The 15,216-nt window shown below is 40.3% G+C and overlaps 2 long non-coding RNA genes across 2 annotated transcripts; both read left to right on the forward strand.

Annotated features, from left to right (window-relative positions):
* Positions 1-1,927: 1,927 nt before the first annotated feature.
* Positions 1,928-3,854, forward strand: LOC139068593 (uncharacterized). Its single transcript, XR_011520049.1, has 3 exons — positions 1,928-2,016; positions 3,168-3,232; positions 3,768-3,854. It is a non-coding gene; the product is annotated as an uncharacterized lncRNA (long non-coding RNA).
* A 3,907-nt stretch (positions 3,855-7,761) lies between these two features.
* On the forward strand, positions 7,762-8,135 carry LOC139068582 (uncharacterized). The gene is made up of 3 exons (XR_011520048.1): positions 7,762-7,846; positions 7,915-7,976; positions 8,046-8,135. It is a non-coding gene; the product is annotated as an uncharacterized lncRNA (long non-coding RNA).
* Positions 8,136-15,216: the final 7,081 nt, after the last annotated feature.

Below are 15,216 nucleotides of genomic sequence, written 5' to 3' on the forward strand. Positions count from 1 at the left end.
TTATTTTATCAGTTGGAGCTCATGTGTGCTGTATATAGGATACTTGTGTGTAACACAAAACAATAACAGTAGGACAAATATACACTAAATTAAAGTGGAATACCACAAATAATAATGTTTACAAGATATTATTGTATAGTAAATGATTAGTGTTGTTGTTTATTTACAGAATTGAAAGTTTTTTAAAATTTTTGTTAAGGATGCCTATAAGAAATACAAAAACAGTGTTAAACATGATACTACAGGATTATTGCATAATAATAACAGGGTTTAAAAACTGTTTTGTTTTTACATGACTGTACAAAGAAATTTCTTTCCTGTAAGTATGGTTTTAAAATAAATAGATTTTCTCTGTTGTCCTGCTGTGTTTGTGTTACAGCAGGTAAACTAACGGTGACAGTTTAGCCTAAATCTGCCTTATTTTCAGTTTTCACCAGCTGCAGCACATACAAACCCAGAGGGAGAGGATGACATTTGAACTTTACCAGGCTTTGTACTTTTGAACCATCTTTACAAATTTTACCACCTAATTAATAATGAACAGTTCAAAGGCAAACGACCTGCACATATGTACATACAGTAAAAGAGTTTTTATCCATCATGTAAACTGCTAAAAGCTATTTCTTTTATTACGTTCACCACTGATGGCAAGCTGTTTTAGTATTTAATCAAAAAAATCTCCCTACCTCTAAATGCTAGAGGTGTGAATCACAAGTTTGATCACAATAAGATATTATTTTGATACGGTGAATTCAGTGTTTGCTGTTATCTCAAAATCAGTCACATTTAATTAATCTTCTTTCATCCTGGAAGAAGGGTGTGAAGCTCGCTGAACTCACAGCAAGTTCAGGCTCTAACAGTTCAGTAATATACTGTAAGGAGGAGCTTGACCATAAAAAATTAAAGTCATAATTCTAAAAAGAATTCCAAAGTTAATGGGAAACAAGTGGGACATAAAAATAGGAGTGATGTTATTGCAACTTTGGACTATTTAGACTTGGGTCCAAGATGCTCATAATAGGATCAGTCACCCACCCAGCTAAGAGTGTTTCATATCAGTGGATCCTTGAGAGTGCTCTGAGGACTCTAAGTCATGTCCAACTTCTTCTGGTGCATGGGTCAATAAATGTTATTTTCTGATCCTGTTTGATATGTGCAATGTATGGGATTAGATTTGTGCTAATAGGATCAAGAAAAACAATTTGGAGATCAAACACATCTAAATCAGAATCTTAAAATGATCAAGAAAAACCCTTTGACGGTCAAACAAAAATTAAGAAATTGACAGAACAAAAATATTGACTAAAGGAAAAAACATGTTTCAAAAGTAAAACTTACTATCTGAATCAACTTCTTAAAATGAGTAACAAAGTATGTTTCCTTTTTCTGTTTGCCTCTATGTGTTTTTGTTATCAGTTTCCTTTGTTTCATTCTCACTGCTCAGAGCTTTGCTCTCACTACCAGATTTGCACTTACACTTTCTGGCTTTCTCCTTTGCAATCGGGTGGGACTTCTGAGAAGTCCTCTCCCATAGGACAGTGGTTTCTCTTGAGTGACAGTTCAGTGACCCGGAAGTGATGTATCCTCCAAGACCTTTTTTTCCCCACCTTGGTCAACAACATGAATTTTGAGCCCCAAACACGTTATTTCTGCTGTCTGTGGTGTCTACTGAGGATCTAAAGTGAGTATTGATAATATATTTTATCTTTTCTTAGTTAATCTGTAAGTTAAGCCACTTTTTTAGGTTGGTTTTAACCAGACTTTAGCTTACTAGCTAGCTGCTAAGCTAGCCTCAGGACAATGGTCTATTGTTCCAGAGACTTATTAAAAACTCATCTTAACATATTCATTACTGGTTTCATGGAATTAATTATTACAGTTTATGTTAATAAGTTTGCTAATTTTTCAGGAATCTGTGTAACATCAGAGACTTTACAACTACTGGAACTAACGCGTGTACAGCTAACTTGCTACCGAGGAAGCAGCAGAAAGCTGAGCTAACAGGCTGTTTTGCAGGTAAATACTCTTTTAGTGGAACTGCAGGATTTTTATGGTGTAACTCGTACAGAATCTACATAAGCTATTGTGGGAAGACATTTAAACAACATTTACATACAGATACATGTATTTTTTATTCCATGTTACGTGGACGGGCTAAACAAGTTCATAGTTCTGCCTGCTCCTTTTTCAGTCAAACAAATTGATTATAGGATGTAACTCTGAATAATTGTCTAAGTGAGTATGTTTGATAATAAATTTCTTACTAGTATACAGATCTGACATTTGTCTGTCAGAACAGGACAAATCAGATTCAATGTGCTTTCTTGTCACGTTTCGGGGATGTTTAGGACCCAAATATGCAGAAACCCAGGATGACACGAGGCAGGAGATGATGTAAAGTAAAATCCTTTATTTTTGAAGGATGAAACGCAGAATGAATCCAGGGAGCCAAAGTCCAAAAATGTCCAAAATCCAAAATAAACTAGAGATCCAACTGAGACACGAGAAACACTAGAGACTAGGAACGAGAGACTGACAGAATTACCACAAACAGCAACAATAGACCGACAAGACAGGGCTTAAATACACTGGGGCATAATGGGAGGCAGATGAGCTGCAGGTGTGTGGGGTGTTGGGGAAGGACCAGGTGAAAGCAATGACTAATCAGGGAAGAAATTAACATGACCTAAGAGTAAACCTATAAACAGGAAAGCAACATATAACTAAAATTCTAAAGGGAAGGAACTACAAAGACCGGTGGGAAAAAACATACTAAAGAGACTAAAAGAATGAACAGCTGTAACTATAAAAACTGCAGAGGGGTGACTGGGGAAGACTAAAGGGACACAGGACCTGAGAGAGATATCTAGAAAGCTGCAAAAAATGGAGACACATGGGGGAGACGCAGACATGACACATGAGGGCGCTATGAGACACAAAAGGGAATCTAGAGAGGGATGGAGAACACCAGGAGGCACATGAAGGAAGGGGCAGATGCAGACCATGACATTTCTGTCACGTGTTCTGTATTCTCCATCAAAAGAATGTTATCCAGGACAGATAATTGATAATGAGTTAAATACATGCTTTTAATTATTTAATTTTTCCATAAAATCTATATTTTTGTCTAAAAGCTATTTCTTTTGTTTTTTTTTCTTTCTTTTTAGATTGAAAACTACTACATTGCATTACAGTAGAAGTGCTACACAGCCACATGCATCAACTGCAGCTGGTGAGCTAAGACACACCATAGTGTACACAAAGTACACTGCAGACTAGGGATGTAAGAAAATATCAGTATGGCAATATATCGCGATATATTTTTCCAGTGATATTGTATCTCAAACTGTGTCTCTAAAATATTGATATGGCAATACATCGTGATATGTTTTCCTGAGATATTACATCCATTTTCAAAAGCAGTGTATCTAATTTTTGAAAGAATTTACATGCAAACATTTGTGTATTTTCTTTGTTTTTGGTGCACTTTAAATGTCGACCGCTAGGTGGCAGCAGTGTGCATTGGGTTTTGTTTCCACCATTGAAATTTAAATCCCGCTATTATGGTTCAGATAACTCATGTTAAACATGTTAAGTATCAGTTTGGACTGTTTATTGAATATTCCTACAATAAATTCAGTCAAAAATACACATTCCTACTGCAGACCAATCCCATCTCATGTGTTTCATATGCTGTATAATAAACCCACAGTGATGGTTATGGATAAATATTTGTAGTAATGGTAATCTTTTTCCTTTGTTTCCAGATGTCAAGCATATGGACCTATTGTTCGAGTCTGTGGTGGTGGTTGCTCTACCATATCAGGAGTCTGACTAAGTACCTGCGCCTGAACATCTCTGTGTCTAGTTCAAAAGACCTGCTGTAAGCAGGCACAGGTTAAGATTTTAAAAGAACCTGTAAGGTGAGCAACACAACTGAATATCAATCTTTATTATTATTGTACGCTGTACAGCTAGAGTAAACTTGCACGCTCAGAAGCCACGTATGATTGCATCGTCTACAGGTTGCCTGATGCTGAACTTCGGGCAGCTGCGTGTGACTGTACTCCCGTGAAACAACCGCCTGTTGGAGGAGTCGCTGTGTTGCTGTCAGGAGTTTGGGTTGGAGTCCTGGGTTTGTGTTCCCTTTAATCTCTTCCTTAGCCTTGCTAGTCACCATTGCAGGGCACTATGGAGAGGCTTCATCTCTAAACTTCCGTTCATCTCCAAGATCTTGGAAAAGGTCGTGGCTAAAAAACTCACAGCTGCTCTTGATGAACAGAACATCTATGATAGCTTCCAGTCAGGTTTTCCTAGAGCTCATTCTACTGAAACAGCTCTTCTTAGGGTCTCTAACGTTCTAATGACTCACAGTGATGCAGGGGACTGTTCTGTTCTGGTCCTGCTGGACCTGACTGCAGCCTTTGACATTGTTGACCATCACCTGCTACTGGAGAGGCTGAGAGACTGGGTAGGCCTGTCAGGAACTGCTCTGAAGTGTTTCTCCTCTTATCTCTCTGAGCGCTCCTTTTCTGTGGCTGTCTCCAAGTTTAGGTCCTCCACCACCTCTCTTACCCATGGTGTCCCACAAGGTTCTGTGCTGGGGCCTCTGCTCTTCCTCCTCTATCTGCTTCATCTTCAGTGCACCCTGAGCTCCTTCAAAGCAATCTCCTATAGGGTTGTCACGGTAACCGGTATAGCGGTAAACCCCGGTAAAAAAGTTGACAATAAAAATAACCGTCCAGTTTTTAAAAAACTATATTATCTCGGTGGGTTTACCGTGGCCGCGGTTTCGGCGCGATGACCCTTACCAGCCACCGTCGCTTCAGCTGAAGTTCCCGCGGCGCGCACACGCACTTTTTAATTTGCAACGGCACCAAAACTTTGAAGCTGAAATAATGGCCGAAGGAGGAGACGGCAACGCCCAGGACATCCATCAGCCCTCAAAGAAGACTAAATCGGAAGTATGGTCATATTTTGGATTTCTGAAAAACGCTGAGGGACAGTTAATAGAAGACGGCTATCCCGTTTGCAGAACGTGCAGGAAACAAGTGTCTGCAAAAGGCAGCAACACTTTGAATCTAATGGCACATCTGCGTGACCATCACCCACGTCTCTACAGCCAGTGCAAGGTAAGTTAACATTAGCATTTTAGCTTAAATGCATGACGTGAGGACTTTTGGTTGAGGGAGAATGCAACGAGTCACTATATGCTGCAGCCGCAGCGTCCTCTGCCAGCATTTAAACCGTGTCACGGACACCCTGTTGCTGGATGAAGCATCTTATTTGTTGATGATGAAGAGAAATATACAATTAGTTCCTTGTCATTGATTTGTTTACTTATTCAATGCCATTTATACTTGAACATTTGGATTTGATTACATAGTGTAGTAGTTATTTTAGTAATTTGTTTAAAGTGGCTATTTGTTTTAAATACATATTTTTTTTAAGGTTGACTTCAAGTCAAGTGTGGACTGGAGTTTTAGATTTTCATTTTGATAATGAAGAAAACAAGTATATGAGAAAACAAGTGGTGTTTCTTTGATTTGTTTACATATTGTTTATGTTTCGAATGTTTGGATTTGTATAATTTAAACCTGCACTGACTACTGTAACATGTTCCAGAAAAATAAGCTATTTGTTCCTTTACTTGTGAAAAGTTGCACTTTTGCTAAGGCTTTGTGTTATTTTAGGTTTAATAAACATTGTTAAACCTTTTCAGAACTATTTCAGTTTGTGTAGAACAGGACTATCAATGCTTTCTGAACATATGCAACACCATTTAAAAAATACCGCGATAATACCGAAAACCGTGATAATTTTGGTCACAATAACCGTGAGGTTAAATTTTCATACCGTGACAACCCTAATCTCCTACCATCTTTATCCAGATGACATCCAACTGTACATCTCCTTTAAGCCCCATGAGATGTCTAAGCTGCAGCTGTTACACACCTGCTTAGACTCTATCAAAACCTGGATGGCTGGGAGCTTTCTACAGCTGAATGAAGATAAGACTGAGATCCTCATCTGTGCCCCAGACAAGCTGGTTCCCAAAGTCAGAGACTCTCTTGGTCAACTTGCTTCTCACACCAAACCTTCTGTCAGGAATCTTGGCGTGACCTTTGACCCAGCTCTCACCCTGGATTCTCATGTCAGTTCTCTTCGCTGTTCCTTCTTCCATCTCAGGAACATTGCAAAGCTGAGTCCCATTCTGTCTCGCTCTGAACTTGAGACAGTTCTCCACACCTTGATCTTCTCATGCTTACCCCGGGTTTCCACGGGAGCCGTCAGCAGCACGTTACTGCAGCAGCACGTCTTGCTCGCGTAAGCTGCTGCTTGGCCATTCCCACGAGACGCAAAGCAGCAGGGGAGCAGCTGTCACCGACAGAGCACGAAGTCACACGAGGGACTTTGTCAGTAGACACAACAACAAGCAGGAGAAAACTACAACATGGTTTGTGTTTTATGTTCTGTCCGTTTTATAATCGCCAATACGGACCTGAAAAACAAAGGAGACCGCTAGCTGTGTGATAACTTCTCACGGGGACGCACAGTTAGTAACCTTTTTTAAAAGTAAAGCAACCGGAAAGCAGTACGTTCTTTATTCTGAAAATCTCGGTAGCTTCTCTCCATTTCCGCGTCCAATTTCCTGTCTTTCCTTCCCCAAAAATGTCGAACTTGACCCGTTTCAGAGGCGTCGCGCGTAGAAAATAGAACCGGTGCGTAAAGGCCGCGACATGCTGCTCCTGAGACGCGGCCGACTCGCGCTGCTGACGGCTCCTGTGGAAAGCCGGGGTTAGACTACTGTAACTCTCTTTTCACGTGTCTGAGCAGAACCTCCCTGAACCGTCTACAGGTGGTTCAGAATGCCTGTGCTCGGCTTCTGACCAAGTCCTCCAAATACACCCACATCACCCCGCTTCTCCTCCAGTTTCACTGGCTGCCAGTCAACTTCAGGGTTCATTTCAAGATCCTGGTTCTGGTCTACAGGGCCTTACATGGACAAGCACCATCTTACATTGGTGATCTTCTTAGTCCCTACACCCCCAGCAGGTCCCTGAGGTCCAGTGATCAAAGCCTACTGGTTGTGCAGCACCAGGCTAAAGACCAAAGGTGACAGATCATTTGCTGCTGTGGCCCCCAGACTCTGGAACTCTCTCCCCCTGAGCCTGAGATCAGTGGACTCAGTGGTCTCCTTCAAAAAACTGCTGAAGACTCACTTGTTCAAGCTGGCTTTTGTATGACCTTCTTCACCACTCTCTCTTTATTCTGCTCTCCCCACCTATTCCACCTTCCTCAGGATCCACTGATTTCCCTCCTTCCTATTCACTCTCTCTCTTTCTTAACATTCCTTTTTAATCACAATTGTCTATTTTTGCTCATTTTAAATATATTTTTAAACATTTTCTAAATGCTTTTTTGTATTTTTACATTTTTGTTTTTGTGAAGCGCCTCGTGATTTTTATCTTGAGAGGCGCTATAGCAATGATATTTTCTTCTTCTTCTTCTTCTTCTTCTTCTTCTTCTTCTTCTTACCTGAAAACTCTTCTCATGGGGCAGCCCCATCCTTGAATAAAAGCTGGTAGCTGGTCACTCATCAGAGTGTTTTAACCCATATCTAGCCAATGACTCTGCTGTTTTCAAACTTACGTTCTCATTTTCTATGCAGATCTATGGAAATTCTTTCCTTGAAGCTCCTGATCACACAAGCATACTGGCAGTCGGCTTACCCACTACCTTCTGCTCACCCGCTTGCAACTCATGCTGTCATTCTCCCAGACTTCTGGTTGTTTCTCCACCATTCTGCCGTCTCCGGTCTGACTCTGCGCTACAACTTCAGACCGTAAGTACCTAAACTTTTCCTTTTGTAAGTCATTCTTTAGTCATTACTCACACTCAATTTTACCTCAGGGCCTTCTGATCTTTAAACACTAAAACCTGTGGCTCCATCTCTGTGGCGTTTCTCAGTCTCTGTAAGCTACCTGCACAGTCTAAGAAAACCTGACCTGTTGCCTCTTACTAACCTCTGCTCTTCCTCGCAGAAGCTTCTGGTTCCTGATCTCCAGCAGTTACCTCTTCAGTCATCCGTCAAACATTTTAATAAACTGTTTTTAGCTCATTTGTCTCCTGAGTTTCTCTGCATGAAGGTCAGGTTGTTGCAAAAATCATGACATTAGCAATTATTTTGCACCACTCTGTTAAACAGCTGATATTAATTTCAAGTGTATCTTTAAAAATACATTGAATGTCAAAGTGAATGAAAGGCATCCATTCAGCTTTCAGTGTCTACTGCAGGATTTTATGGACAGGCACCAAAACAGGAAATTTATAAATTGAGATTTATTTATTAAATCAGGTAAACATAATAAAATACTAATGTTTAAAGTCCAGAGGAGGGAGGAAGGCTTTATAGCAGGGGTATTCAATTCTAGTCCTGGATGGCTGGTATCCAGTATGTTTTAGTTGTTTCCCTGCTCCAACACACTTGAATCAGTAGTTGAATTACCTGTGCAGCTCTGCAGAAGCCTGTTAATTATCTGCTGACTGAAATCAGGTGTGTTGAAACAGAGTTAAAACTAAAACGTGCTGGATACCGGCCCTCCAGGCCCAGAAGTAAATACCCCTGCTTTATAGGCACAGAGAACTCCCATCAGGATCCTGGAGACGGCACAAGGAGAAGACGACATGAGTGTGCCTCCCAGATCACACCAACACCACCTGACCACACGGAGGCATGTGTCGGTAAGAAAGAAAAACTGGTCATGTATGAGTTCTAAACAAAAAGTATGAACAAAATCAATTTTACAGTTGTTTAACCTGCTGAGCATCGTCTTCCCAAAGAGCTGCACAGAGGTGCAACTGGCTCAGAACCAGGGTGCTCCGTTATGCAGGTGGTCACCTCCTCCTGCTGACACCCGAGGATTACCTACAACAAAGGGAAAACATATCAATAAAGAAATAATTAAATCAGCTAAGAGTTTAATTTTAGTGTGACATTTGAGATTGTGTGAAATAAATGTGGACATTATGATTTTCTCATTGTGGGGTCAGTACCTTGGGCGTTTCTCTGTAGCAACATTTTGTCTGGCTGACAGTGAAGTAGAAAAGTCACCAGTTGAGGCAGAGTTAGACTATGTTACTCCAGCTAAGCTAAATGTAGCTAAACTAGACACTAGTCACCAGACTATAGATACTATAGATTTTATTAGATTTAATGAAGGCATCAGCTGTGACATAGAAATTGGTGTGTGTTTATGTATGTATTAGGTGAGACAGAAAAAGAAGAGGGTTGTAATTATTTCGATGCCAAACAAGCTTGTAAAATAAAAATGCTTGTGGTGCATTACCTAGATCAGTGCTTCCCAACTATCTCTAACCAGTACCTCACAAAATATATCATTTTGTTTTATCCATTGTTTACATTTTGTGTCCCACTTCCTCAAGTGCTTTATTTATTTATTTATTTTATTCTGAACTGCGCTGCCCTGGGCGGCTGCATGTTGGAGTAGCTTTGTTGACTATATGTAAGTTTTGCCTTTTCTTGGACATTTTTTCTTCTAGTTTCTCTTGAAAAACGGTATTTTTTGGGACACTTTACTTTTCTGTTTCTGGTGCTGTGAAGCTTGGAGGATTTTCACTGCTATTTTTTAGCTTTTTTAACTTTTTGAGCATTTGTTATGATGCGTAACCATGGCAACAAGCTGGTTTACAATCGGGAGCAGCTGATTAACATTGGAAAGGCTGAAATAATACCTCAACTGAAGCCACAAATCCCAAATGAGCTAAAACGCAAGAAGCGAGGGTGCAGAGCGGGAGCAAAACGGAGACAGAGAAAGAGGAAATTCAAACCATCTCTTCCATCGATCATAAATGGCAATGTGAGATCATTGGCCAACAAGATGGAGGAACTCCAAGCCCTTTCAAGGACTCAGCCAGAGTTTCGGCAGTTTCGGAACCACTGGAGGAGATAATGCAAAGAAGGATTCTCCAGAGAATCAAGAAAATGATGGACAACCCTGAGCATTCTCTTCACAAGACTGTCCGACAACGGAAGAGTGTCTTCAGTCAGAGGCTTCTTCAGTTTTCTCTGCAACATTGACCGCTATTGGAGATCCTTCCTGCCAACAGCCATTGTAATATACAATAACTCTTTGATGACTAGATTATTATTATTATTCTGAGCTACTACAGCAATCAATTTCCCTCTGGGATTAATAAAGTATTTTTGAAATGAATTGAATTGAATTGTGACATCTGTTTCACTTTAGAGATGTAAAAGTGGTATAAAATGTACTGTTCACAGTATGCGCTCCTCTTTTGAAGCACTGTGGGCTGCTTGATGGCTGATTCAGATCAGCTGCTGCCTTTTTGGCGTGCCTCTCTCCAAGGTCCCGAAATGGCGCTGGGAGAGTAAGCTGCTCCGGAACTGTCCCTGGTGCTGAAAACTCGGCAGTGGGGACAGCAGGCTCAGGTAAGGATGACGAGGAGGACCGAGGGGACGAGGGTCGTCACATAGTGTTTAATCAAAGAGCAATGTGACAAAAACAATAAGTTACTTAGAAGTTAAATACGTACATAAAGATAACCTGCAGTTGAGCCTCTTGACTTTTCTGTTTGCTAAATCAAGCCAAATGACTCTTCTATTAGCTGATGGATCCATTTTTAAATGTAAATAAGTCAAAATAGATTGTTCACTTAATGTTATTAAAGTTATAATGTATTCACTGATAAAAAGTGGCATTTATTTATATTTCTGTCAAACTGGTGCAGACATAAAGATCAGTCCCTTCTCCAGACACCACTACTGTACACGGCAGATAGCATGTAGGAAATGTACGTTTATAACTCATATTTCAGATTCAAACGAGTTTTTTCTTGACTGTTTATCTGTAATCTGACCTGCTTAAGGGGTTGTTGTTTATTTTGTTTTTTCCAGCAGGTGTATTTTATGTAAATGATAAAACCAGTTTACCTTGAGGGATGTTAAAGTCTCCCAGTAAAGCACAGGAAACACTTCAGATAAATCTGAAAGTCTAAACATGTCAGATGTTGGGCTGGGTTGTTTGCGGCTAGTTTTATTACCTGCTAGAGCTGCTCTCTTGAAGACTGAAGTCAGCAAACACAGAGACCGCAGAGAAAATGTCCTACTCACTCGAGATGAAACTTATACTGAAGTCTGAAAGGTTCTAGCCTTAATAATAAAGAATTTTAAACGATGCACCTGAGCTGTAACTATGGTAACGCAAGATTCCATAGCTTTACCATAGTGACAGTCTATCATAGATGACAGACAGCGCTCCATAGGGAGCCTAAGTCACGCCCATCTACTTCCGGACCACGGGCCTCCAGAAAAACAAAAAAATGAATGCAAGTCAACGGGGCTAAAGACGCTATTTTCTAATTCTACTTGTTATGTGCCATGGATTTCACATATGATGTCCGTGAAGATGCGTTTTAATTCCAAGAACGCGCTTATTTTCGAAAGGGGGGAGACGTTATTTTAAGTTTTGTGAAATAAGTCCAGGACTACAAATGCGCTTTACGAAAGTGACGTCATCGAAGCAGACACGAAGAAAAACAAGGGAAAATGGCAGAGATTCTGTGGTGACGTCATATATGCAACGTGCCGATGTCGGATTTGTAGTCATGCTAACATCGAACTTTTACAAGCTGATAAATTTCAAAGTACGTGTCTGGCGTGACTGAAACACTCATCGTTGGATTACATTTAAATTGAAGTACAACATATGTGTGATCCAGGACGTAAGGCAAAGCGGATTAGAAAATTGCGTTTTTAGCCCCGTTGACTTCCATTCATGTTTTCGTTCTTCTGGGGACCCGTGAGCCAACCGGGAAGAGAGGAGACTTATGGACCATTCCCATCTGTATCGGGTCGGCCCGGGCCGGGTAGAGTCGGTTGTTTACATATCTGGGTGGCCTGGTATTTTTCCGGGCCAACCAAGGCTCATTCTCTGCCCTCTTCTCAAGGGGGTCTGCTTCAGGCCGACCAGGGCCAACACACCCACTGCTGACAGCAAATTCACACCTTCCATTAGAGCAAGCCTCTGATTGGTGGGTAGAATCAGCCCACATGAGCTTAAGGCAAGGATGTGTGGAATCAACCGGGCCAGGCTGGAGCTGACTGGGGCTACCCGGCCCGGGCCGACCCGGTACAGATGGAAATGGCCCAATAGGCTCCTTATTGTAGTGAAGTAGGAAGTACTTTGGAAGGCTACTAAAGGAAGGCTTTAAAAATTAGTGAAGTAAAATTAAAAAGTAGAGCTGAAGAAAATAAGTAAAGTACAAATAAAGAAAGCTTTACATACTATAGTAAATAACTTCATTACTTTTTAAAAGATTTATTTTTTGTTTCCATTTTAAATTCTGTCATCCTGTCCCTCTTAACGTGATTTAACATAAAAGGAGCCATCATCAGGTGTACCTCTTATGTATAATAATGATCGAATCACAGACCAGCTGTTTGATGATGTAGAAATATATTAATAAAAAGTTATCGGAACTGAAAGAAGATGATACAAGTCATGTCCCTGGGCAGAGGTGAGTCAAGCCATCTCCTCTCACCAGAATCTGAGCTTATTCTCCGCAGGTGAGGAGCAGAGGGAACAACAGCTGCAGGCGATTCCCTAATCAGGAGCACGGGTTTAAAAGGAGGACGGAGACACTTCACTTTGCCGGATGATTGTACCAGTTCAGGTAGCGCCAGCCACTCGACTCTGAAACTTTGATCTTTGCTAACTCGTGTTTGTCTCGCCTTCGACTTGTGGATTATTGACCTTGGATAGTATTTTTGGAATTGGATTATCCCTTACGCCTGTTTTGTCTCGCTCAGGATCACCTCGTCATCTTCTCACCCTTGCTGTCTTCGTTTCTGGAATTAATCAATACGTCCCGTCCTCCTCCGCCGTTCCTGTTCGGATTTCCCTCTGCTGCCTCACTCCTACTGGATCTCTCACCCTCTGCCCAGCGCCCTCCCCGGCTTCCCTTCCTCTCTTTGTCAACCTGAACACCTCAGACTCGAGTCGTCTTGGCTCCTCAGCACAGGACTTCCCTGTGCGGTTTTCAGTTACCGTTTACAATAAAGACATTTTTACTTTACTGCTTTAAACTTGTGTGGTGATTCTGCATGTCTTGGGTTAGGCAATTACCTCGAGCCATGACATCTTCAGACAAATAACAAACCGTTTGACATCAAAGAAACTTCTCTTTGGTCTTGATGCTCATATAGCAGTTAAGGTTATGAATATAACAGATTTCAGTTTTCCTGGTAGTGTTTAATCAAAGAGCAATGTGACAAAAACAAGTTACTTAGAAGTTAAATACGTACATAAAAGCCAAATGACTCTTCTATTAGCTGATGGATTCGTTTTTAAATGTAAACAAGTCAAAATAGTTTGTTCACTTGATGTTTTTAAAGTTATAACTCATTCACTTATGAAAAAGTGGCATTTATTTATAGTTCTGTCAAACTGGTGCAGAAATATAAAGATCAGTCCCTTCTCCAGACACTGCCACTGAACACGGCAGATAGCATGTAGGTCTAGTTATAGAAATGTACGTTTATAACTCATATTTCAGATTCAAATGAGTTTTATCTTGACTGTTTATCTGTAATCTGACCTGCTTAAGGGGTTTTGTTTTTTCCAGCAGGTGTATTTTATATAAATGATAAAACCAGTTTACCTTGAGGGATGTTAAAGTCTCCCAGTAAAGCACAGGAAACACTTCAGATAAACCTGAAAGTCTAAACATGTCAGATGTTGTGCTGGGTTGTTTGTGGATAGTTTTATCACCTGCTAGAGCTGCTCTCTGGAAGACTAAAGTCAGCAAACACACCGATTGTAAACCAGCTTGTTGCCATGGTTACGCATCATAACAAATGCTCAAAAAGTGAAAAAAGCTAAAAAAAAATAGCAGCAAAAATCCTCCAAGCTTCACAGCACCAGAGACAGAAAAGTAAAATGTCCAAAAAATAGTTTTTCTTGAGAAACTAGAAGGAAAAAAAATGCCCAAGATAAGGCTAAACTTACATATAGTCAACAGATCTACTCCAACCACCCAGAGCAGCGCAGTTCCGGAAAAAAATCCTTGTTATTGTGTAAGAAAAAAAGTGTAGAAATTAAAACGGATGTGTGTTAATAGGGAAATAGCTGGTGAGCCATGTTTGCAACTTGAGTGGTTCTGGTTCTGTCTGGGCCGCAGCCGCTCGCAGCGCTACTTCAACAGTTATCCTCCTAGTTTTTGTCTGGCTTACAGGCTAGCAGATTCTCACACGAGGGGAAAATTGGCTCAGGTTGTATACTTATTTTTTGCACAGGCATTTGTTTAGTGTGAAGTAAAGTTGAAGTGCTGAAGTTTTGAAAACTAATTTTGAATGAAACTTGAAGAATAACTGGCAATTGCGTGCTCATTTGAAGAGGTCTTTCATATTTTATAACATGCTAATTTATATAATGGTTTACAAACACAAAAGGGTCATTTATTAGAGTACTCGATTAATTGATAAAAGATTCAATAGAGTACTCGATTACGAAAATATTCGATAGCTGCAGCCCTAGTTCATGCAAACTTGAGTAATAAAAACATCAGATATGGATCTGATTTAGGGTGACAGAAAGCAGAGTGAATCTGATTTGTCCTGTTCTGACAAACAAATGTCAGATCTGTATACTGGTAAGAAATTTATTTTCAAACATACTCACTTAGATAATCATTCAGTCAGAGTTACATCATTAATCCATTCATTTTTTCTCTCTCAATGTCTTAAAATTTGTTTGATCTCCAAAGTGTTTTTTCTTGATCCTACTGGCACAAATCTAATCCCATAGCAATGGTCCATGTATTAGCATCTTCTTGAACACTATTAGATAGCTCGGTTCTGGGCTGCCCACTGGATTCAGTATAGGAGATGTGTGATAGGAGGATGGGGAAGATGACCTCCATTTAAAAAAAAACCTCCCACTGTGGAGACCATGGACAGCTCCTGCAGAGGCAGATGGAGACATCCCAGACGTAAAATGTCACTTTTACTTGTCAAAATTTAAATGAAAGCTATACTCACTTACATTCTTAATACAAACATTTTTCTCAAGTATTTTAGGGATGTCTGGTATTGTTGTAGATGTCTAAAATGAGGGATTAAATGATAGATATCGGAAATAATAATTTTCTTAATATGAGAGGAGTTCTGTTTAA

The sequence above is a fragment of the Nothobranchius furzeri genome, chromosome 1 (genome assembly GCF_043380555.1).
Source record: "Nothobranchius furzeri strain GRZ-AD chromosome 1, NfurGRZ-RIMD1, whole genome shotgun sequence".
NCBI lineage: Eukaryota > Metazoa > Chordata > Actinopteri > Cyprinodontiformes > Nothobranchiidae > Nothobranchius > Nothobranchius furzeri.